The sequence below is a fragment of the Pristis pectinata genome, chromosome 9 (assembly GCF_009764475.1).
Source record: "Pristis pectinata isolate sPriPec2 chromosome 9, sPriPec2.1.pri, whole genome shotgun sequence".
NCBI classification, from domain to species: domain Eukaryota; kingdom Metazoa; phylum Chordata; class Chondrichthyes; order Rhinopristiformes; family Pristidae; genus Pristis; species Pristis pectinata.
This window is the reverse complement of record NC_067413.1, coordinates 43,081,804-43,105,790: the sequence shown is the minus strand read 5'-3', so window position 1 is coordinate 43,105,790 and position 23,987 is coordinate 43,081,804. Positions and strand designations below refer to the sequence as shown.

The 23,987-nt window shown below is 39.3% G+C and overlaps 1 protein-coding gene across 1 annotated transcript in view; it reads right to left on the bottom strand.

The window, feature by feature from the left end:
• Nucleotides 1-729, bottom strand: part of LOC127574587 (antizyme inhibitor 1-like) — a 34,877-nt gene extending 34,148 nt beyond the window's left edge. Inside the window, exon 1 of the mRNA XM_052023705.1 lies at nt 400-729. The gene's annotated coding sequence lies outside the window, so the exon portion shown is untranslated. The remainder of the gene's footprint in view (nt 1-399) is intronic.
• Between the last annotated feature and the right edge of the window lie 23,258 nt (nt 730-23,987).

The following is a 23,987-nucleotide window of genomic DNA, read 5'->3' as shown; positions in this document are numbered from 1 at the left end:
GAAACGCCGACCCCCGACGTCACGGCCCCGCTGACGTATTCTGATTGACAGCCCCGGCCAGCGATTCAGAGACGGCGGCCGCGCTTCAACGGGGCAGGGAAGGCGGGGAATGCCGCAATGGACACCGGGATTTCCAAGCTCGCCTTCAATGTGGGGGCACCGAAGGCTGAACAGCTGTCTGTCGACTCGCAGGCTCCTTCTACCCGAAGCAGCACCCTCGCCCCCCCGGCTTCCCGACGTAACAATATCCCTCTCACATCATACAAATGTCCACCCGCGATCCAGCGCCGCGAAGCTCTTTGTCAGGCCGACCCCATTCAGAAGGGACGGTTTACATACATTTTCAGAAACATGGCATCTTCGCCTTCATGAAATAAAAAAAACATCGAATGTACTTACGCGAGATAACGGCCCAAAAGATTTGGTAAAGCGTCTTCTCTTTTTAGGCGGAATTTTTAAAAAGTAATAGGGGGACGCACAAGAGAAAGACGACGACCGCCCTTTGCCATAAAAGCTTGTCCCGGCCGAAGAGGAAAGAGCGACGCACACAACCCAGCAGCGGCGACGGACAGCGTGTAAGAGAAGCAGCCGCCCGCTCAGCGCAAGCTTTTAAAGCCTCGGTCCGGTACCCGGATGCTGATGCCACCTCCTCCACAGCAAGGTCCTCGTTACCACAACAACCGCCTGGCGGTGCCGGTCAGCAGCTGGCTAACCTTGCCTGTGTTGGGCTCAGTGAAGGGCTGCTACTGACGACAGCATCTATAAATACGTCGGTATGTTTCAGTTGTGGCTTGAGTGCCGCGGTGTGTTCACACCAACCTGCGCAACAGACGGATGCGGCGGGGCGGGTTGGGTTTCCTGCTTTCGTGCCCGGGGGTAGAAACTGATATTCAAGGGTGAATCGGTTTTCTCGGGGAATAAGAATAAAATTTATTGTTTTTTTGTGTGTGGAATGTGCCTTGTCCGCCTGTTGTACATAATTGAGTTTCACTAAACGATGAATCAGTGTGGTGTGTTGGTGTTATATGTATATACAGGTTCTCCCCAGCTTATGCACGCCAGATTTATGTAGAGTCCGTATATACGGATGAATGGGAGATTGGTGGGATGGATTTGCTGGATGCTGTGGGGTTTACAGGCATCTTCTGCTGTGTGCGAAAACTTGGTTCGCTACACACCTCCAACTTGCGAACTGTTCGGGTTAGGAACGGGAATGGAACCCTGCTGTAACCTGGGGAGAATCTGTACCGTGTCCAACTCCAAGTGAAATGCAGGGAGTAGCGTCAACCACAATAAGTAGTCTTTTTTGACTTCACAAAAAGCATTTGATTCCGCTAATCGAGAGGAACCGTGGAACATGCTTCTTCTCAAATATGGTTTGCCACAGTTGGTTGGTCTACTTCAGGAAGTCATGCAAGCGGTGATCTTACCCAATGTGTCCATAGTAGACCCAATCCCAATGTAGACTGGCATTGAGCAAGACTATAATCATCACCCCAACATGTTTCTCAGTCCTGTTGCACTGCTGCACCCTACTTCCAAACGTCTGGAGTGGTACTACTCTATGGGACAAATGAGAAACTGTGCAATGAATGTCACCTCTCTTAAAGAACCAACGTCATTCCAGTCTACAGTATACACGTTTCGGGATTGAGCCCTAAGCCATCGGTGAAGCATAAGAGGGAATTTGCCTTGCTCTTAACATCTACAAAATAAAAACTTCCTACCAACTTTACCCTGGTATATAACATTGCCCTATGATGATAAAGGTTTATGATGAGACCATGGGAAATGTGGATCACTTCCCATTATCCCAGGAGCCAAAGGCAGACATTGGACATTAAATTCACTATTGCATCCACAGATGGCTGTCTGAGGAGAATTGTTTGGCCATTAAGATCTCAAACACTGCACAAAACTAAATCTACTTGGCAGCAGTGGCCACTACCTTCCCAAGGCTTCTGATACATGAATACTTACAGCAGACACCTCAAATAAGTGGTATTATTTCTCCAATACAGTCTCCATAAATCTCTCCAAATCCACTGGCAGGCTAAGTGAAACCATGTCAGTGTCCTCTCCTAGGCCAATATACTCAGCATTGGGCCCCTTAAATCCTCTCTAATGGCAGACTACATCAAGTGCATGTTTGATACCAGACTCCTGAAACAGGATCTATATTCTGAACTCTGTCCCAGCAAGATATTATTGGGTGAACAGAGGAATAGATTCAAGGATATTCTCAAAGCCTGCTTGAAACATAACATTCCTTAAAGCCCATGCACTCAAAATGGAGGTGGAGGAGGACTAATAATAGCATTGAGAACCTTGAATCTATTTGTCATGTGTGCACCACCTTCCAGAGTATCTATCCGTCCTCCCCATCGAGCACTTCCTGCCCTACCTAGGGCACAGTCTGTGATACCACATTGGCCCTCACTAGCCACCGTCAAACCTACAAAACGAGACTGAAAGCAAGTCGTCTTGATCCCAAGGAACTGCTTAAGATGTGTGTGTGTTTATGTTCTCATAGAAGTTGTTACTAATTACCTTAATCTGCATTTGATACATCTTAATTGGTTGGTCCTCTGTGAATTTTATAAACTTGGATTATGTAAATGACTTCTTAACAATGTTGCTCATTATGAGTACTAGTGAACCAGAACATTGAGATCTGGTTGTACTAATAATTTGGAACACTATGCCTTTTCTCTTAACACAAAAGGAGACATTGGTTGTTCAGTGCCATCAGTCCAAATGAATTGTACAAAAGCAACTCCCTTTTATATTTTGTTGCAATTAATGAAATCAAATCAAAAAGACAAATATTATGTATCAAGTTAAATATTATTCTTAGCATCCATGTGACACGTTCATGTTAACAAAATTCATAGAATCATAAAGGGAAACTCTGAACAATATACAAGGAACTAGATTTCAAAGAAGGTTGGCTTATTAACTGATGGCCTAAAAATTGATATTGATTGTGTTCCTTCTCAATATAGTTTCAGCGTTCCTGGTTAATGTTTTGATTTACAAGGTATTTGGTGTATCTACTCCAAATACTGTGCCCTACTGGAATGTTTTCTCCAAGAGCTATGCAGTGTTAGCCCTGCAGGTGCAGGTAATTTAAATATGCAAATTAATAATAGCTTTTGTTTGGCCTGCATTTTTGTTTTAGGTTTGTATCTCATTCCAGTCCCATTATGCTCCATTGCATTTTTGAGTGGGAGTCAAGTGATTGATATTTTAATATTGGCTCATTAAAAGTGTATTATTCACCAATAATTATTATTAAAGGTAATCTGCAGCTGAATTTAAGATATGTATGTTGCATTTTTAACTTTGATACCTGATGGATATTGTAGACTGGTGTCAAGCAAGTCTGCAATCTTTTTCACTGCAGTACTGCACTTCATCTCCAATAAGCTTCCTTCTGAAGGGGAAATGTCAATTTACACTTCTGCAATTTTTCAACTTTTCTTATCTACTCATCCAGTTGTATGTGGCCGACACAGCCCTTTCTTTCACCTGCAAAACTGTAACCTCCAGTGACCCCTGTAAATCCAGCTTTAACCCCTTTCTGCATCTCCTTTAAATACTGACCCTTGGAATAAAATCTATACCCAAAATAAAAAAAAGTGCTGGAAATACACAGCATGTCTGACAGCATTTGTCAAGACTAAGGCACATTAATGGGACAGGTCTTGTTAGATCCAGCTCACGCAAAGCTATCACTGCTCACCCACACTTGCCCAGACGGACGTAGAAGACCAATTACGTTGGCCTTGGGCGAGTTCTGTAAAGGCTTTGCCCCCAGATGATTGACAGAAGGTAGAGCTCTGCCACAGCTTTGCCTTGTGTCAAAACTGAAGGATTTTAACCACTTTAAATTGAAGTACCTCATTCATCAAGATAATTACAAATCTTAAATATAAAAGAAAACACAGAAATATTTCAAAATCTTGAAGTACAGGCATTTTGAACTACAGTGCGAGTTTTCATAATGCAAATTGGATAAAATGAGATACCTCCAGGAACACGATTTGCTTTGGTGGGTTGCCATTGGTTATAACGTGATCATGAACTAGGACCGTGAACTGTCCTGCAATTTATTTAGATTTTGTGCTTTTTTAAAAAATATCCTATTTCAATTTTGTCCTTTGTTAATGGGTGGCAAAGTTGATAAGAATGTATGTAAGAAGCGGTGTGCTAATGATAATAAAAAAAAACTTCCATTTGCCTCCTAATTCATTGGCCCAAAAATCCCCAATGAAAGAAATGAAGTCTCCAATCCTACACCAAGGTCTGACCTAGAGTAGGACTGGTAAAACAATTCACCAGTTTATTACTGGGAATCCTAGAAAGATTGGGTTGTGGAATGAAGTGGTATGGATCAAGACTTAGTGAAGTTTCCACTGCCTTCTGCTTAGCAAGGTTCATCCCATTATTTTGAGTATGTATCCCTTCATCAGAACCATGTACTTTCTCTTTATGTTGCTGACTAAATCCCTTTGTATTTTCAAAACGTTATGCTTTTACTTCTTTGTTCCTGTTGCCCACTGTAATCTCACTGCACTCTGTTGACAATGGGGTGAGTTCAGGTGTTCACTAATTTTTGTTTCCTTGTATTTTCCTTCTCCTTTCTCTGACAGCTTACTCCACTCTACAAAAGTTGTTAAATCATTACGGGCGTACAGTTTCTTAAGTAGTGGTCACTTTTTAACCCAATATAAACTCTTCTAACCAAATAAATAGCCATCTTTGTCAGTTTAAGAACTCCAAGACTTCAATTCTGAAATCATGCCAAGTGTTATTAATCATAAAATTAGAGAAAAATACAGCACAGCAGGAGGACCATTTTGCCCATTATGGGCAAAAATATCCTATTTAGTGTATTCCCATGTCCCTTCTCTTGGTATGTACCCTTGTAGATAATGGCACTTCTGTTGCAAATCCAGTTATATTTTTGATTGTATTGATCTTTTCTGCTTCCAAAATGCTTTTAGACAGTGAGTTCCAGATCCCCACTATATGTGGATAAAATATTTTTCTTCAACTCCCCTCTAATCTTTCCACCATTTACCTTAAATCTTGTACTTTAGTTATTGGCCCATCTACTAACTAAAATAGTTCCTTCCTATTTACCATGTCTAGACTTTTAATTTTATACAGCTCTATTAAGCCTCTCTTCCATCCCCTTCATTGCAACAAAAATAAGTCCAGCTGAGCCAACATGTAACTAAAATTCTTCAGCCCTATTAACATCCTCTTCAATCTCTATTTTGTTCTCTGTAATGGTGTCACATATTGTAGTTTAGCCGTGGCCTAAATAGTGCCTTGCCCACTTGCAGCATGACCTCCCTGCTTATGTACTTTATTACTTTCTTCTAGCACATTGTTCAGTATCTTGCCATGTCATCCCTGCTTTGTTTGCCCTCCCCAAATACGTTAGCTAACCTCACAGTTCTCTGGATTGAATTCCATTTGATACCTTTTTGCCCACTAGACCAGTCCTCTGATCATACAATTGTGTCATACAATTCTTTATTATTTATTACAATTCCAATTTTGGTATTACTTGCAAACTTCTTAATCATGGTTACTGTATACACAGACAAAATAAAAACACGGAACTGAACAGTGAACAATGCAGAAGCCTAATGTATGCAGCCTTCTAGTATAGGGTGACCACAGACTCTGGGGGTGGGGATAGGTGGTAGGGGTAGTTACGCAAATAATACAAAAATAAAGCTCACGAGCCAATCGTGGTAGGATCAGCTGATACGTATAGAGCAGGTTCTTGTAAAACTGGAGAAGAGAGTATTGGGGAAGTGGTTGAGGGAAGTCTAATTGACATTTCACTTCTCTTAAAGAGTACTCACTTCAGCTTGAGAGGTTTCAGTGTTTGTTTGATATGTTTCAGTTAATAAGAGTCTGTTCTACCAGGCCAATACAGAATTCATCACGGGTACAGTTTTCATTAATTAAAATAATTTTACTTTGTAGTAAAATGATATCTGTTCAAATCTATAGAAAATATATTTCAAAACTTCTCCTTCGGAATTTACTACTAAGTCTGCTAAACCCACCTTCCCAAATCTATGCATGGAAACCTATCACTAGCCCTTGTTCCTGGCTACAGTTTGCAAGCTGCGATCTACTTTCTCTTTAATGAAGTAAGCAAGATATTGTTGAGCCTGTTGGAAGACTTAATTCCTGTTCCCTTCACCAGGACTGTATTCAGGTAGTGCAGAAAGATCACTTTAGTCTTGGAGTGTATTTCCAACATCAGCCACCTGCAACTACCTGCTGGCCATTGCAGCTCCATAGATGTTGAGACCACAGGAAAGGGGGCAGTGGTGAAGATAATGGCAGTATGGATGAGAGGCTAGGCTAAGCCAAGCTGATTTTCACTTTTTCTTTGATCGTGATTGCTAATACTTGTCTCTCCAGAACAGGTGGGATGGTTGGTGACCCCTCTTTGGCTAAGAGGGACCTTCCAGACTGCCAGCAGATACACAATATGGTGACCACTGGATGCAGCTGATAACTTTTAGACAAACCTTTACCCATTAGTGCCTGGTTTTGTTCAACACACACACACACACACACACACACACACACACACACACACACACACACACTTGCTCACTACATAGCAAGCACACATGTGCACACATACACACGCACAAGTACCCATAACTTGATCAGGTGCTGGGATAAACCCATTAATATCTATCTATATGATCCTGCTATTATTGGGATGTCTGATTACCATCTTAGAATTACTAAAACTCCCCTTAATGGTTTTCATTTGTTTCTGTGACCAAGCCAATTTTGGATCCAACATGTCACTTTCCTTTGATTCCAATTCCCTGCCACGTAATTAAGTTAATCTATTTTTGAAGGTGCAGAGTAATAGGTATGCATTTATAATCACTTTTCCCCATCACCTTCAATGTACTGAGTTTTCTCCAGATCTATTCTTGGAATTAACAATTTGAATATCATAGTCTACTTGGCAATTGGAAGATCACAAAGTAATTATGAAAGAGGTTTGATTCATTTTAGTTCATTCATCCAGAATTAAACTAAAGTTTCCTCATTGCAGCATTCATTTGGTTCTTAAACAGGTCTGGGGTTTTTGCATGTAGTTTTCTTTCCAGGCATCCACACTATTATTTCTATGTGTTGGTTACAGTTTTGTAAAGAGCTTTCAGGAAAGGAGACCTAATTTTTTCATTTACTAATTTGCATCTTTGACTTCTTAAACTTGCGATTAAATTTAGAGTAATTGACATAATTTTACACACTTCCTTATGGCTTACTATCTTATTTATATGCCTCTATAACATTACCTTTCAGATACTTCCTTTTAAAGCTGAAAATACTCTATGGTCTTCAATTTGAGGTCGAGGTTGAACAGCTGTTCCATAGAAAATATAGCTGAGATAGGAAGTGCATGATCTGGAGAACAAGTGAGATGCTGCTGAAAGAGAATGGAAATGCCATTTACAGAAACAGATTTGGGCAGGCATAGTAGTGTAGTGGTTAGCGTAATGCTATTACAGCGCCAGCGACCTGGGTTCAATTCTGGCCACTGTCTGTAAGGAGTTTGTACATTCTCCCTGTGTCTGCATGGGTTTCCTCCAGGTGCTCCAGTTTCCTCCCACATTCCAAAGACATATGGGTTAGGAAGTTGTGGGCATGCTATGTTGGCACCGGAAGCATGGTGACACTTGCGGGCTGCCCCCAGAATACTCTGCGCAAAAGATGCATTTCATTGAGTGTTTCAATGTACATGTGACTAATAAAGATATCTTATCTTAAGGAACTTTCCTTGACCTCCATCCAACTGCTCATCTGCCCTGGCCATATCATTGATGAAAATCCACATCATTGTTTTTTCATTTTGAGACATAGAGCTGGTAATCATTGCTGACCTTGAAGAAACTTTCCACAATATTAAGTAAGCACTTTGTTGTGGATTTCTTCATTACCAATGTGATTTAGAATTGGAAGACTTCAGCAGAGGATCTGTGATGCCAACAACAGTGATGTCATCAATCAGACTGAGGAATTCTTGTATAGCAAGTCAGGAAAAATAAAGATTGGGATGAACAAACAATCTTGAAAACAAACTATCATAGACTTAATAAACACATTTTACTTTATTTCACTCCTCAGTTTTTACTTGTTATTCCAAAAGAATGCCAATTCATACTTATAAAGTTAGTTTCTCTGGACCAGAAATGTTGTTCATTAATTATGTCATACCAGATAGTTAATAAATCAACTACAGCTTATTCAGAGACACAAAAGACTACAAATGCTGGAATCTAGAGTAAAAAACAATTGTTGACATTTTGGGGCAAGACCCTGCATTTGGATGGTCTGAATGCAGAGTCTTGACCTGAAACATTGACAATTCCTTTCCCTCCACAGATGCTGCTCAACTTGCTGAGCTCCTCCAGCATTTTGTTTTTTGTTGCAGTTTATTCAGCAGGGCTTAGCATCTTTATTGCCTCTTATAGGGAAAATATTGCACAAAAAGTTGGAAGCTCATGTCAAATCACTGCTTCCATGTTGATGGCATCTGCAAAGACAGAGCAGTGCAGCCCATAGAGGATTAAGGTGTCACTGACAGTAGCTTCTACATTTTCATGTTTAATTGCACATGTGTAAATGTCAAAGGTACTGTTGGTTTTGCAGAATAATATAGTTAATCTTGACAGTTTTGCTGTCATACAATTTCAAATTCTGCACCACTAATAGGTTCAATATGTACATTGAGGACATCTAGCTATAACTTCACCTCCTTTGACTTATTCACTGCTTGTACTTTGTTATGTTACTTGTTTGATATCTGGCACTGAATGACAAGAAATATCCAATTAAATATCAGATAGATAAAAATCCATTTCCTTCAGACTCTGGTTCAAACTCAGTTGTCTCACCACAAACTCCATCATAGTACCAAACCACTGCCTGAGAATGAACTGCATTTTTGCAACTTTATTGACCTACTTGACCTCGAAATGAGCTACTAACACCATACCTTGACTCATCTCCGACCTTTCCCTTTGTGCTGCTGAAACCCATTGACCTCTGTTACAATGTCTTCCTGGGTCCATTCTGCACCCTATCTAGACATGTTCATTCAAATTACTCAACTTGTAACCTAGCTTGCATCATGTGCCATTTACCTATCGCCCCTGTGCTCATTGTTATACATTGGTTGCCATTGCAGTTCTTTTTTTCTTTGATTTATTCCTTGATTTATAAAAGGTATGTATTCCTGTTACGGACTAGGTTACTATTGGTGAATGTCCCTTTAAGATAGAGCAAAATGGTGTGTGTGTGTGTGTGTGTGTGTGTGTGTGTGTGTGTGTGTGTGTGTGTGTGTGTGTGTGTGTGTGTGTGTGTGTGTGTGTGTGTGTGTGTGTGTGGCGTGCTTACGTCAACATAAGATAAAGGACGGAATGATGTTGTTGAAGAAGTCAGTCAGAGTCAGAAGAGAGAGAGAGAAGAGAGCCAGAGACACCAGCCTGCTAGTTTCTCTATCGATGGATGAGAAACAATAACTGTGTCTGTCACTATAATCCACGTATGGAAGTTGGGAGTAATCCGGTGGAGTTCACTTTGCTGCTGACCTGTAGAGGGAAACAGGTATTTGTGTGGACGACCACGATTCGGATGCTTTTCAGGGTGAGGAAGTCACTACCGAGTAAACACTGAGGTGTCATTTGGGTTCCATCATGGAACATTTGGATTTCGTAATTACTCTCTATTTTCTCTCTATATCTACATTTTATCTTCAGACAACGGTGGTTGTTGAAGAAGCCTTTGCTCAAGTTTCACCTTATGGCTTGCTGAACTGAACTTTAATAACCATTCCTGGACTTAGAGTTTGGGACTTTGCCACACACACACAACGAGTTTAGTTTTGTGGTTAATGTTTAAGATTTTAACATTTTTATTTCTAACATTCTAACATTTTTACTTTTATTTTTCTTATTATCATAAGTAGTTATTAATAAAGTAGTTTTTAACACTTATCACATGACTCAGTGTGTTTCTTTTGTTGCTGGTTCGTAACAATTCCTGAAAATATTTAGTTAAGTGAAATTGCATAAATTAAAATGGCTGGGTGAAATGCATTATTGTCATTTTGGTACCATGTATTCCTATAGGCATATTGTTTGTTATAGTGAAAATTCAATGGTATTATAATGAAAATTTGTCAATTGAGCATTAGCATTCTTCTGATTATTTTTTAGAAACTTCTTGGCCTTTGTCTTAATTCCTCCATGGTCTTGCTGTTTCTTTATTGGAGGAGGATTTGGGCATTTGGTAAGGCCCATGGCAAGCTAAACCATGCCAGAATAGGCCTGATGGGCCAGCTGATATTTGTGTATTATGCCCATTTGTATGTAAGTATGTAACAATGGAAATATGGGCACATATAGAGGTTGTGGAATCTATCTTTGAGAGTAGAAAGTTTTTGTCTGAATGTTTGTGGAATCGAGCAGTGATCTTCAGAAGGAATGAAATTGAAAATGCTGGAATTACTCAACAGGTCAGGCAACATCTATGGAAAGAGAATCCTAGTTAATGACTTTTCAATGAATAAATGTGTTTTAAGATGTAGAGAAAGTTGGTGGGGGAAGAACTAAAAGGGAATGTCTGAGATTGTGTAAATTGAAGGAGATATTAAATGTCAAAATGATTATTAGTGTAAGGCAAAAGTGGCTGTTCATGGGACAAGTGAAGAAACAAAAGATCGTTCTCAAGGGGATGTAAATGGACAAGCAGAATCTACCTAGGTTTACAAAAGGCAAATACTGCATATACTGAAAATACAAAATAAAAAGAGAATTTTTTGGAAATGGTTATCATCTAATATTATTGAATTCATTAGCAAGCCTGGAAGGCTGTTATGCACCTAGTCAGAAGATAAGGTACTGTTTATCAAGCTTAATTGGATCAGTGTGTGAGACAAAAGCCCTGTGAGTTTAAAGTTAGGACAGGAAATAGAGCTCCTGTGAGTTTAAAGGGAATATGGGAGAGAGAGTCCCTGTAAGTCTAAAGGCAGCATGAGAGCCAGAACCACCACAGAGATGGGGACAGTGCCAGAGACAGAAGCCTTCTGGGTTTTGGGACAACAGATGTCTTGAGAGTTTAAAGGTTGCCATGATGGTTACTGAACTCACAATCAGTATTACGTCTGACCACGAAGAGACTGACTGTCCACACCAGGTAGCAGCAGGCAGCAGGCTGAGGGGTCAATAGCTAGAAAGTGGGGAAAGAAAGGGTGGAATAGAAGTTAGAGACAGGCAACTGGCACTCCTCCATATAAAGTTCAGGACCCAGAATGTTGGCAGCTTCATGGACTGTCCCAACATTGACTGACCTGTGCAGTGCTTTGCTGTCATAAACTGGGAACTCAGACACTTTGATATTGACATTGCCACCCTGAGTGTAACAGTAGATGGCCAACTCAAAGAACAACCTGGTGGGTACACCTTCTTTTGGAAGATCAAAATGGAAGAGAATCCATTGTCATCAACAAAGAGGGAATCTAGCATCTCACTTATTCCATAGGGGGAAGTCACTCTAACATGGAACCAACACTCTATGGTCATCAGTACGTATGCCCCAATCCTTGAAATACAGGAGTGTCCAAGGACAATATCAACTCTGACTTTGAGAAAGCCCCGTCCTGGATCGCAGAGGGAGAAAAACTGACTTACTGAGATGACTGATGCTAGGATTGGAAAAGATGCAATCTTCTGGCGAAATTGACAAGAAGGGAGAAGGGAAAGCTAACTCCAGTGGAGTGCTCTTTCTGGCAAAATGCTTGCAGCTTGGTCTTGTCATAATCAATACCTTGCTTTGTCAGCGACAAGCACAAAGCCAGGTACAGCCACCTGTTAGATAATCATCTGAATGAGAGACTGCAAGAGTGTCCGCATTGTCCATGCCATAAGTGGTACTTGGTACTATTGAACAGACCATCACCTAATCCAGTCTGTTATCTCTATCAATTTGGACCTAATGCAACAATTGCTGCAAGAAAATCAATGCTGACATCCTGAGGGCCTGCAAAGATAGCTATCCTCAGACTGTAGCTCACAGATAACCTGATAACTCACAACCAATAAGAGCAGCAAAGTATCCTTAGCATCAGGACTGTCCACCATAATTAGCACCAGTGAAAAGGCTCTTGGCTTCTCTGTCAGAAAATGCCAGGACTAGTTTGATTAAAGTGACCAGAAGATCTAGGAACTAATTACTTACAAATGCAATTTATTCTTGATTGCAAACTCCACTCCAAAGGGATAAGAAGAAGTTCTATAAGCCAAGGTCCAACAGAAAGCTTATGACCTAAAAAATGGATTGTGGATGTAAAGATGGTAGGAGGTCCAGCAGCTCACTGATAACTATGCTATCTGTGGATTCTTCAGTGGTGTCAAACTAAGACCCCACTCCACTGAGAGCCAATAACAGAGACAAACTTATCGGGTCAGAGATGCAGTCAGCGTCCACTTGCCAGAGCATTTTAAAATCTCCTCAACCATGACTCTGACCTTGATGTGAAAGCCCTTGGCTCCATTCTCATAATGATTTGGACAAGGGGATAGAAGGGTGGGTTGACAAATTTGCAGGCGACACAAAGGTTGGTGATGTTGTGGATGGTGTGGAGGATTGTCGAAGATTGCAGAGGGACATTGATAGGATGCAGAGCTGGGCTGAGAAGTGGCAGATGGAGTTCAATCCGGAGAAGTGTGTGGTGGTACAATTTGGAAGGAGAAACTCCCGGGCGGAGTACATAGTCAATGGCAGGATTCTGGGTAGTGTGGAGGAGCAGAGGGATCTGGGGGTTCATATCCACAAATCCCTGAAAGTTGCCTCACAGGTGGATAGGGTAGTTAAGAAGGCTTATGGGATGTTAACATTCATAAATCGTGGGATTGAGTTTAAGAGCCTCCAAGATAACTCCAAGATAAATACAGGGAGCAGTATCAATGTGGTCTTTTTTGACATCATAAGTTTTGGGTCTGTCGATAGAGGACCTTCCCTGCCTTAGCTGCCTGCACAAATTTGTCTCCATCTTATATCTGCTAATACAATGGCATGCAACATATGATCTTAACCACAACACACTCAATCTCAGTGCAGATTGGTATCAAGCAAGGCTGCATTAGTGCCCCAACACTTTTCTTAATCTTTCTTGCCAGAATGCTGTACCTCACCTGCAACAAACTTCCCGCTGGAATTTGGAACAAATGGGATACTGTTCAATCCATATTACTTGCACTCCAGAACAAAGGTAACCCCAACTTCACACATCAAGCTACTGTGTGCAGACCACACTAGTGTAAGTCCTGATGCAGGGTTTTGACCTGAAATGTCGACAGTTCCTTTCCCCCCACAGATGCAGCTTGACCTGCTGAGTTTCTCCAGTAGATTGTTTGTTGCTCTAAATTCCAGCATCTGCAGTCTCTTGTGTATCTAAGCTTAAAAGAGAATGGCCTTCCACTTAATATCGGCAAAACAAAGTTTCATTACCAACTTGCACCCGCTGTACAACACTCCCCTCTGACAAGAAAGGTCAATGATGAGGTCCTAGAAAACAACTTCCCACACTTCAGGAGTCACTTCCTATGAAGACAAAAATTAAGAATGAATTTAATCTCCATTGTTTTCAGTGCACCAGCACAGCACTGGGCTACCCAAGAAAAAGAGTGTTTGAAGATCAAGACTTCATATCTGGTACAATGCTTGCGATTAAGCAGATAGCAGTGGTCCCTGCCCTCTCGATTGCTTCTGCTTCTGTTCTTGATTGGAAACTCTACCATGGCATTAACATTACTTTCCTATGCTCTCTCCATAGCAACCTCCCCCCCCCCCCCCCCCAACTCCCTTGTAGTTTAAATGTCTGTCAATCTTCACCCTAAATATATTCAATGTCAATTCAGCTCTCTGGGACTGAAAATACCATAAATTCACAACCTGAGAAAAGAAAATCCTTCTCATCTGTGTCTTAAGTGGGCAAGCCCTCATTCTGAACGTATGACCCTAATTCTTGATATCCTCAATGATACCCTTATCATCCCTTCTTTTATATTCCATTTGCCTTGCACTGAAGACCAATATAATGAAGACCAACATTAGCATTGCTAATTACTTGCTGTATTTCCATGCTAATGCTCAGTGTTTCATTTATTGGAACCTCTAGATCCCTTTGTACTGTAGCATTTTGAAGTTCCACTCTGTTTAAGTAATAATTCACTTCCTCCTTCAAAACGGATTGCTTAACATATACCCCCATTATTCTCCATGTGTGCCTTTTCCTATCCACTGACTTATCAATAGAATCCATCCATCAAATGCCTTCTGGATATCCAAATACACTGCATTTACTCGTTTGCCTTTATCCATTCTATTTCTTACATACTCAAAGGAGCAAATTTATTAAGCATGGTTTCCCTTTCACAAAACCACATTGACTTTGCTTGATTATCTTGTGATTTGCTAAATACAGTTTCCTGCTTTCTGTCTTCCTCTCTTGAAAGCAATTTATTTGCTGATTTCCAATCCTCAAGGACCTCTCAGAATCCAGGATATTTTAGCAGGTTACAACCAATGCATCTACTCTTCTCTGTAGACATTTCCTTGGAGACCCCAGGATGCAGGTCATCGGGTCCAAGGGCCTTGTTGCTTTAGCTTCATTAATCTGCTTAGGACATTTGTTTGATTGTTTTATGTTCCTCCTTATCTATAACTTCTCGATTATCTATTATTAATGGGATGTTTTAAATGTTTTTTTTCTATTGTGAAGACTCATCCAAAATAATTATTTAGAATGTTTGCTATTTCTCTGTTTCCCTATAATTCCCCAACCTCATCCTCTAAGGGACCAAGGCTTACTTTAGCTTCTCTGTACCTTTTTATATACCTATTGAAGTTCTTATTGTCTGTTTGTATATGACTTCTCTGGTTTACTCACGTACTCCATATTTTTCCCTTTCCTCTTATTTTTTAAGTCATCATTTGCTGTTTTTTAAAAAAATCCCTATCCTGTATCTTCGCAACACTGAGTGCCTTTTCTTTCATCTTGATACCATCCTTAACTTCCTTAGTTAGCCATGTTGGTGCACCCTTCTCATACAGCTTACCTTTCCCACTGGAATACACCTTTACTGAGACCTCTGAAATATGTTCTTAAATGGCTGCCGCTGCTGATCTACCACCTTACCCTTTAATCTATTTCTGCAGTCCACTTTAGCTAACTCAATCCTCATACTATTCCAATTTCCTTTATTTAAATTTACATTTCCATTATTATTTTCCATTTGCTCTGTAGGTTATTTAGTGCTAATTTATTCCTTAAAAGTAAATGAATGAGAAGTTGAATAAGAAAATAATCCCTGCATGCACACATTCTTTCTTTGTTAGAGAAAATGCAAAACACTCATTTACCAAGGGAAATGGCAGGTTTGCCATATCCCATATGCTTCATTAATAATGCTCCTTGGCAGGGGCTCCCACCTCTGAATATTCATATATAGATATACACACAGGTCTCAAAAAAACTGCTGGATGGTCCCCTCCTCGCCTGGATCCACCTATTGCTTGCTGGCTCCTGCCTCCTGCCTCACCCCTCACTTCTTTATTTTGGCTATCCCAGTCCTGATGCAGGGTCTCAACCTGAAATGTTGACCATCCCTTTGCCTCCACAGATGCTGCCTGACCTGCTGAGTTCCTCCAGCAGCTTGTTATTTGCTCCAGAAACCAGCATCTGCAGTCTCTTGTGACACACCCAGGTCCCTTCATTCCACTAGACCATCTCCCTTGTTCTTTCTGCTAAAATGTTTCTCCTTACATTTCTCTGAATTAAATCTGATCTCCTGTTGTAACACATTCCCACAATAGTTACTGAAGTACATCCCTGCAATTCATTGACAACACACCAAAGTCCCTTAACACCTCCATTAAAAAGATGAACGCGATGGCACACAGATCCATGTACGAATACTCTTTACACTTAATTTATTTTGCATTAGGGTATGTCAATGAAGGAACTTAACCTGATTACTGACAATACAAGTTGTGAATCCAGTTTTTTTTAAATATATTGCACCTAAAGGCAAACAAAAATTCAATCTGGTTTGTTTAGGCCCAGTGTTGGAAAAATTTCTTTATTTCTGTGAGCGTAGTTGTCAGATACTCAACAAAATCCTGGTTACAAACCATGCAGAAAAAAATTGCTAAAACAGTTTTACCATCTACTTCCTGATATTATCACGCCCAGAAGCCAGTGTAAGCAGACCTTTCTGAAACTGTAAACCTACAGATTGTAGCAGTGCTGTCCCCTCGAGAAAGGGACACTTTATAAAGGAGTTTTGGTGTCGCTAGAATTTAGCGCTACTTAAACAGTTGAAGATGATTTTACATTGTATTTCTCCTTGATGTGACACGCCCAAAAACAATTTATCTACATTAAGTAAGAGAACTGGATTATTTGTCATATTGATACAATATGTTTCCCTCTACAAGATAACAAAATGATTGATAAGAGAATTGAGGCAATTTGTGAAACTTGTTTTTGGCTAAGTCAGTAACTTGAACAACATTTTACTCGCAAGTATAATTCACAAAACACCCGAGAAACATTATACTGGGAGTTTGCACTTGCCACACTCGGCACGATAGCGTAGCGGTTAGTGCGATGCTATTACAGTGCCAGCGATCAGTGTTCGATTCCCATCACTGTCTGTAAGGAGTTTGTACGTTCTCCCATGTCTGCGTGGGTTTCTGCCGGGTGCTCTGGTTTTCTCCCACATTCTAAAGACGTACGGGTAGGTTAGTTTGGGGTTTAAAGTGGGCAGCACAGACTCGTTGGGCCGGAAGGGCCTGTTACCACACTGTAAATAAAATTTAAAATTTAGAAAAAATGAATAAAGGAAGCAAATAGGCGCCACCTTGTGGACCTGTGTGGGATGAATTTTACTTCAGATCAATGTATCTGGTGTCAAAAACAAGCTGCTACCACAATGCTGTTAGGAAGGGAGTTCCAAGATTTAGACCCAGCAATAAAGAAGACAGGTGGTGTGTAACTTGAAGGGGAAAATGCAGGTAATTTGGGAAGTACTGTTAAAGTAGCCTCAGAGGTAACTGCAGTGAATTTTGTAGGTTGTATGTACTACAGCTACTGTGTGGTGATGGTGGAAAGAATGAACATTTGGGCTGGTACTATTCAAATGGGTTGTTTTGTCTTGGATGCTGCAGAACTTCTTGAGATGCTGGAGCTACACCCATCCATGCAAGTAGAAGGTGCTCTACCACACTCCTGACTTTTGCCTTGTAGATGGTGAAAAGTATTTTGGGTGTCAGTAGCTGAGTCACTTGCTACAGGATAGCAGCCTCTGACCTGCTCTTGTAACCATCATTTATCTGTAGCTAGTCTGGTTGAATTTTTCTCATCAGTGGTGGTCTGCAAGGATGTTAATAGTTGGGAAACCTGGTGATGGCAAAGCCATTGAATGTCAAGTGTCGGTGGTTACATGCTTTTTTGTTGGAGATGGTCATTGTCTGGCACTTTTATGATATGAACGTTGCTTGCCACTTATCAGCCCTGTTTGAACGTAGTTTTGGTAGTCCTACATGCAGGCATGGACTGCTTCATTTGCTGCGAAGAGTTGGAAATGGATTGAACATTGTATAATCATCAGGAAACCTCCCTACTTCTGACATTATGGTGAAAGGAAGGTCATTGATGAAGCGGTGAAGGTGCTTGGGCCTAGTAATGGCATGAGCAACTCTTGCAAAAGATCTCCACAATATTTGACAGATCTCCCTTCAATAAACCTGTGTTAACTCTCCCCAATCACAAAGTGCTTTAATAGGTGTTTTGTTACCACTAAGTATCCTATATACTAACTTTTTAACTATTCTTGATATAAGGCTAACCAGTCTTTATTGCATCTTTCCTTTCTCTCTCCTTTGTTGAACAGCAGGGTGACAGTAGATAACTTCCAATCCACAGGAAATGTTCTAAATCCTGGGGGATTTCAGGAAGATCAAAACCAATATATCCATCATCTTTGGCGTCACCTCCCTTAAAATTTTACAGTGTAAGCTTCCAGGTTCAGGGGGTTTATTAGCTTTTTGTACCTTTAATTTTTCCATTAGTTTTGCTTTACAATTTCTTTAAATCCCTTTCTCACTTGACCGCCTACCATTTCTCAATTGTTATTTGTGTCTTCTACTGTGATTTATACTGCAATATTCTTACTCCAAGTATAAAATTGCTTGTTTCCTCTATTTCTGGCAATATCTTTCTCAATCTCAAATAGAAGCTTTTGGGTCTTTTGCTAGTTAAGTCATATTCTGTCATCTCTATCAATTTCTTGGGAATCTTTAGTAGAATTCAAACATCCTCAGTCTTCTTTACCCTTTTGGCTCCTTCTTTAATTTAATACCACTTTTAATTTCTCTTTATGGCCAAGGTTGGACTACTTATCCCATGAGATTATATTCTTTAAGTGAATGTATGTAGTAAAACATCAACTGAATATTTGCCATTGTTTATCTCCCATAAAATATTTTAAACTGGTTTCTCCAATCCATCATGGTCCAAAAGTCCATCTTATCTACATAGTTTGGTTTGTTCAGATTTAAGACAATTAAATCATTATCAAACAATGTAATATTTTATGATATTTTGATTTCCTTCCTTGGAACCTCCTTTACTGTAAGAGTATAAATAAATCCTTAGAATTCTATGTCACATTTTAGTTTTAACATTGTTCCTTGTTTGCCCGGTTTCTTGACATCTAATTTGGATATTCATTTTCAATGCATTTCAACCATTTTTATTGCAGTTATTACTACATATTTGGTTTGTGCTTATTAAATTAATGTTAAAATTCTCTCAAGTTAACTATTATCATTGTCACATTTACCTCTAATTGTATACTTTGCATACTGCAGGACATGCCAACTGCAGTTGGTCGGTGTAAATTAAACCCATTAGTATTTTCTGTCTCATTTTTGATTCTTAGCAAATCAAACTGATTATACAGCCTGATTTTTCTGAACTAAAATCCTTCCTCTCCACTGTCTTTATGCAATCATTTATTATTTCTGCTGTTCACCCCCAATTCTTTGCCTAACTTTTCTAAAAGTCGACTATCCTAGAATATTTATATTTAATTTCCAACAATGGTTACCTTGGAGCAAGACTTCAATAATGTATATGAGGTCAAACCCATTTATTTCAATATGTACAATTAATTCATCTACCTTTTGCAAATACTCAATATATTCAGATATGATGTCTTTAACATTAAGCTTTATTTATATTTTCCTGGTGTCACTTAATCACAACTGTCCTATTAACTTTTCAAGTTCATTGTTCCTTCCTGAGCTCATTTTTACCTACATCGTGACTCCATTTTTCACCATTGACGCTTCACTGGTTTTAAAATCAAATCTTTCCAGAATTCTTTCAGCTCCAGACCATCAGTTTAAAGCCATATTTATTCCCCTAGTTATTTGATTCAGTAGGATTGGACCCAGTTGAATTTAAGTGGATCCTGACCCACCGGAATAGCTCCTTCTTCAGCATGGATCCAGTTCCCCATAAATTAAAACCTCCATCTGCCGCCACTGTTTCAGCTATACACTTAACTTTCTAAGCTTTTTGTTCCAATGTCTATTTGCGAGTGGTTCATAGAACATCCCAATGATTATTACCTCTCAAGTTCTGTTGATTTTAAAGTAAATCTTCAAACTGCCTTAGCTTAAATTCATTGCTAATTCTACCTACCCTGTTGGTATCTTAATGCTCCATGATATCTTTATGCTCCATGACAACTAGATCTTCTCCAGTCACATGCAAATATCCTTAACCCTGGCATCATGCAACTAACAAGACTCAGTGGCACAATGGTTATTACTCCTACTTTATTGCTCCAGAGACCAGAGATCAATCCTGACTTTAGCTGCAATGTAAAGTTTACACATTCACCCTGTTACTGCGTGGGGTTTCCTCCAACATCCTAAAGACATGCTGGTTGGCAGATTAATTAGCAACTGTACATTACCCTTAGTGTTAGGAGGGTGGCAGGAGAATGAGATTTGGGGAACAGTTGATGCGGATGTGAGGGGAAAAATGGGATTAGTGTAGATGGATGCCTGATGATCAATGTGGATGTGGTGGGCCGAAGGGCCAGCTTCTCTACTGTATGACTCTGACTCTGACAACCTTTGACACTTTAGCAGAGAACATTACACTGATTATACTATTCCTTGCCGCTACCACATACTCTACTTGAAGAGCAACTTTACTGATGCCATAGTTAGCTCGGGCAAACTATTCCTTTGTACCTTTGGATAAGGGCAATATCTGAAGCTCCTCTAGCACTGCACCTGGGTTCACCTTACTGGCAGTTACAACCTCCTGTTCCTGACCACTAGTATAACTGTACTATTGCTTAACCTAAAAGGACTGTCTTCTGGGTCAAAATGTCTTGATAATTCCTTACCTGTTGGTCTGCAGTGTCTGCACTATGGATGCCAGCTCAACAACTCTGAGATGAAGTTGTTTGAGATGCAAATATTCACTACAGATGTGGTTGTCTGCAATCAGGATGTTCATAAATTCCCACGTGCCAAAACTTTGGCACTCCAAGTGCACTGTCATTCCCATTAATGCTTGTTTTCTTTATTTAATTAATTAGAATATATGGATTTAACCAATTTAATTAAAATAAATGAAAAAACTAAATAATTATTTAATTTCTACAAGATGTGGATATCACTGGTATTTTTATTGCCTAGCCCAAATGGTCCTTGAACTAAAAACACAATCCAGTCCAGATGAAAGGTCTTGACCTGAAATACTGCCTCTCCATTTCCCTCCACAGATGCTGCCTGACCCACTAAATTCCTCCAGCAGTTTGTTTTTGCTCCAGATTCCAGCATTTGCAGTCTCTTGTGTCTACACAACTAAAAATATCTCAGATAGTTAGATCTGGAGTCACTTAGATCAGACTGGGACAAGGATGCCAGATTTCCTACCTGGAAGACATTTGTGAACCAGATGGTTCCCATTATTGGTGCTGATATTCATTCACTCACTTGAATTCTCCAGCTTCTCTTTGTGATTTAAACTTCTTGCTTCTGAATCATTGGTCCAGGACACTGCCTACTAGTCCATGAGCTTAACCACAATGCTACCACACTCATGTGAGTTAGTTTAAGATATGTGTAAATTAAATATTTACCTATAATCTAATCTTGCTATCATCCTTGTGGTGATGACATCACTTTGCCATTTCTGTCCACAAATTATCCTTTTGCTTCTTGCAAACTTTCATTCTTGCCTTTATCCACTCAGACTCTGTTTCACTCTTTACCAGTCACATGCTTTTCTAGTGCTTACATCACATACTTAAAAACAATGCTTACTATTTTGTATGATATGCTTATAGCTCTAAGGCCTCCTGTTCCACTTATATTGTAAAAAAATAAAACACGTGTTTGAAATCTCAAATCATTAATGGAAATCATTCCAATTATAATATTCAAGTATACAATGCAGAACTTAAATTGGCATTTAGATATGATAAGTTAATGTTTATAGAATTCCCAGTAAACTCCGTCACCAATGTTATGGTAAAAGCAAGAAGTACGCATTATCATTAGGCTTCAAAGTGAATAGTGAAGAAATGGGATATTTATTTATACAAGGCAGTTTATTAATTTCCTGTTCTATTATATTTAAGTAGTTAGTGATAAAATCAAAACAAAATCCAGATAAGTAAAATGAATATGAAATTTACTATGGGTAGGGTTTGAAATCTAGGGTTTGAATCAGAATCAGATTTATTATCACTGACTTATATGACATGAAATTTGTTGTTTTGCAGCAGCAGTAGAATATTAGAAGTAATTTTAATTCAGCAGTAATTCTGTTACATAATAATGTTTATTTTGCTAGCAATATACAAAGTACTCTGAAATAAGTTGCAAAAATTTGCAGTGAAAATGATTGATGTTGATTTAGATCATGAAACTCTAGATATTATTTGGTGTTTCAAAATAAAATAGTTTCCCATTTTAAATCTTTATTTGTTGCAGCTTCATCCAATTCAGTTAATTAAAACTGAAACAGCCCCCATCAAAGGAAATTTTAACAATCAGCATAGATGTAATTTGTCAAATCCTAGGTGATAGCTGGTATTGTGAAGGTCACAATCAACCAAGAACACAATGGCATGCCTGTGTTTTTTAAACTGGGGAAGCCTGGTTTACTTTTAACCCGAGGTTCTCAAACTATTTCTGCTGTGCCCCACTTCAAGTGACTTGCTTTTATGGTTTTCCCCTATTTTCCATTTTAATTACATAACATTGTTTAAAACAATCCATTTATGTAATTGTGCCCTCGAAGGGGGACAAACACCCCAGGCTTTAAAGAAGAACTTGAATTTATAAAGCATCTATAATATTGTACAAGAGCATTGTCAAAAAATAGTTGACACTTAACACATATGCAGGTAATAGTATTGGTGACCAAATACTTAGTCAAAAACATTAAGGAGCATTTTAAAGGAGGTTCATCAAGGGAATTTCAGAGTTGAAGTCAAGCTAGCTGAAGGAAAGGACGTCAGTGGTGGAAAGATAAGAATTGTGGATAAACAGGATGCCAAAATTGGTGGGAATCAGGGAGCTCTGAGGGATGAGGCCATGGAAGGGCTTGGGACACTGTCTAGTAACACTTCAGTTTAAAAGTCTCATCCTTCACTATAGATTACTAAATACAGGAATGATGAATTAATTGGACGGTGCAATCTTAGATAAGGATTAGCAGAATTTTGGAAGAGCTTGTGTTTACAAGATGGGAGATTGGTCAGAAGAGCATGGGGGAGGGTGTAAATCCAGAGGTAAGAAAGAAATGGATTGGACAGATGAGCATTGTTAAAAAGGTGGAAGTAAGTGGTCTTGCTGATTGAGGTTAAAATTCATCTCAGTGTCAAATAGGATGCCATTGTTGTAAACAATGGAATAATGTGAATGTGACACTTATGGAATCGCTTCTAAAATATGGAAAGATAATGGAGATCCAACTGAAAATGTATTATTAGCTCTATTTTTAAGAAGAAAGACAGTTCTTCAGCCTGAAGTAGAATTTACAGCAGAGAGACAATCGATTCAATAAAATAGTTTGTGCTGGTGTTGATGTTCTACAAGAAGTTCCTCTACTTTATCTAACTTTATCAGCACACCCTATTACCTTCTTCCCTTTGTAATGATCTAGCTTCCCCAAATGCTATTGATCCTATTCACTTCAACCACTCCATGAGGTATTACGTTCCACATTCTAATCATCCTTTGGATAAACAAATTTCTGTTAATTTCTATCATTTGTATTTCTTTCACTGAATATTGACCCTCATTTGGAATTTCATCAGGATAAAATACTGCTTTATCAAATGAAGACTTGTATTGACAATCTCTGGTCTTCAAATATGTTTTACTGGCTTTGCATTTTTACCAGTTCTGTGATGGAAAACCCACTGTATGATTCAAAACGTGTGGGAGTAAGGAGAGATTTTGGGTAGGTGGTGGTATGAAGTGAAGGAGTGTAAACAGCAGTGTTTGGCAAGAATTGTGAAGTGCAAAATGAGTAGTGGACCAAGGGAGACAAGGAGATAAATGTTCCTTTGTTCAAAAATTGGCTTCCATTATAGATTTCCTAACAGAAGCTGCTCTTTCAAGGCACAAATTTCTTAAAACTCTGGGATTTTTAAAAATATTTTGCATATTGTGCAATGATGATATTTTCCTGCTATTTCCTGTTTTTTTTTTCTTTTGTGTTCATTTAGTTTTTTTGCATTATTTTTATTTATTATAGTAAATTCCAATTGCAATTTGAGTTCTAAACTTGGCTTTATCTCTTTTAGATTTGCAAC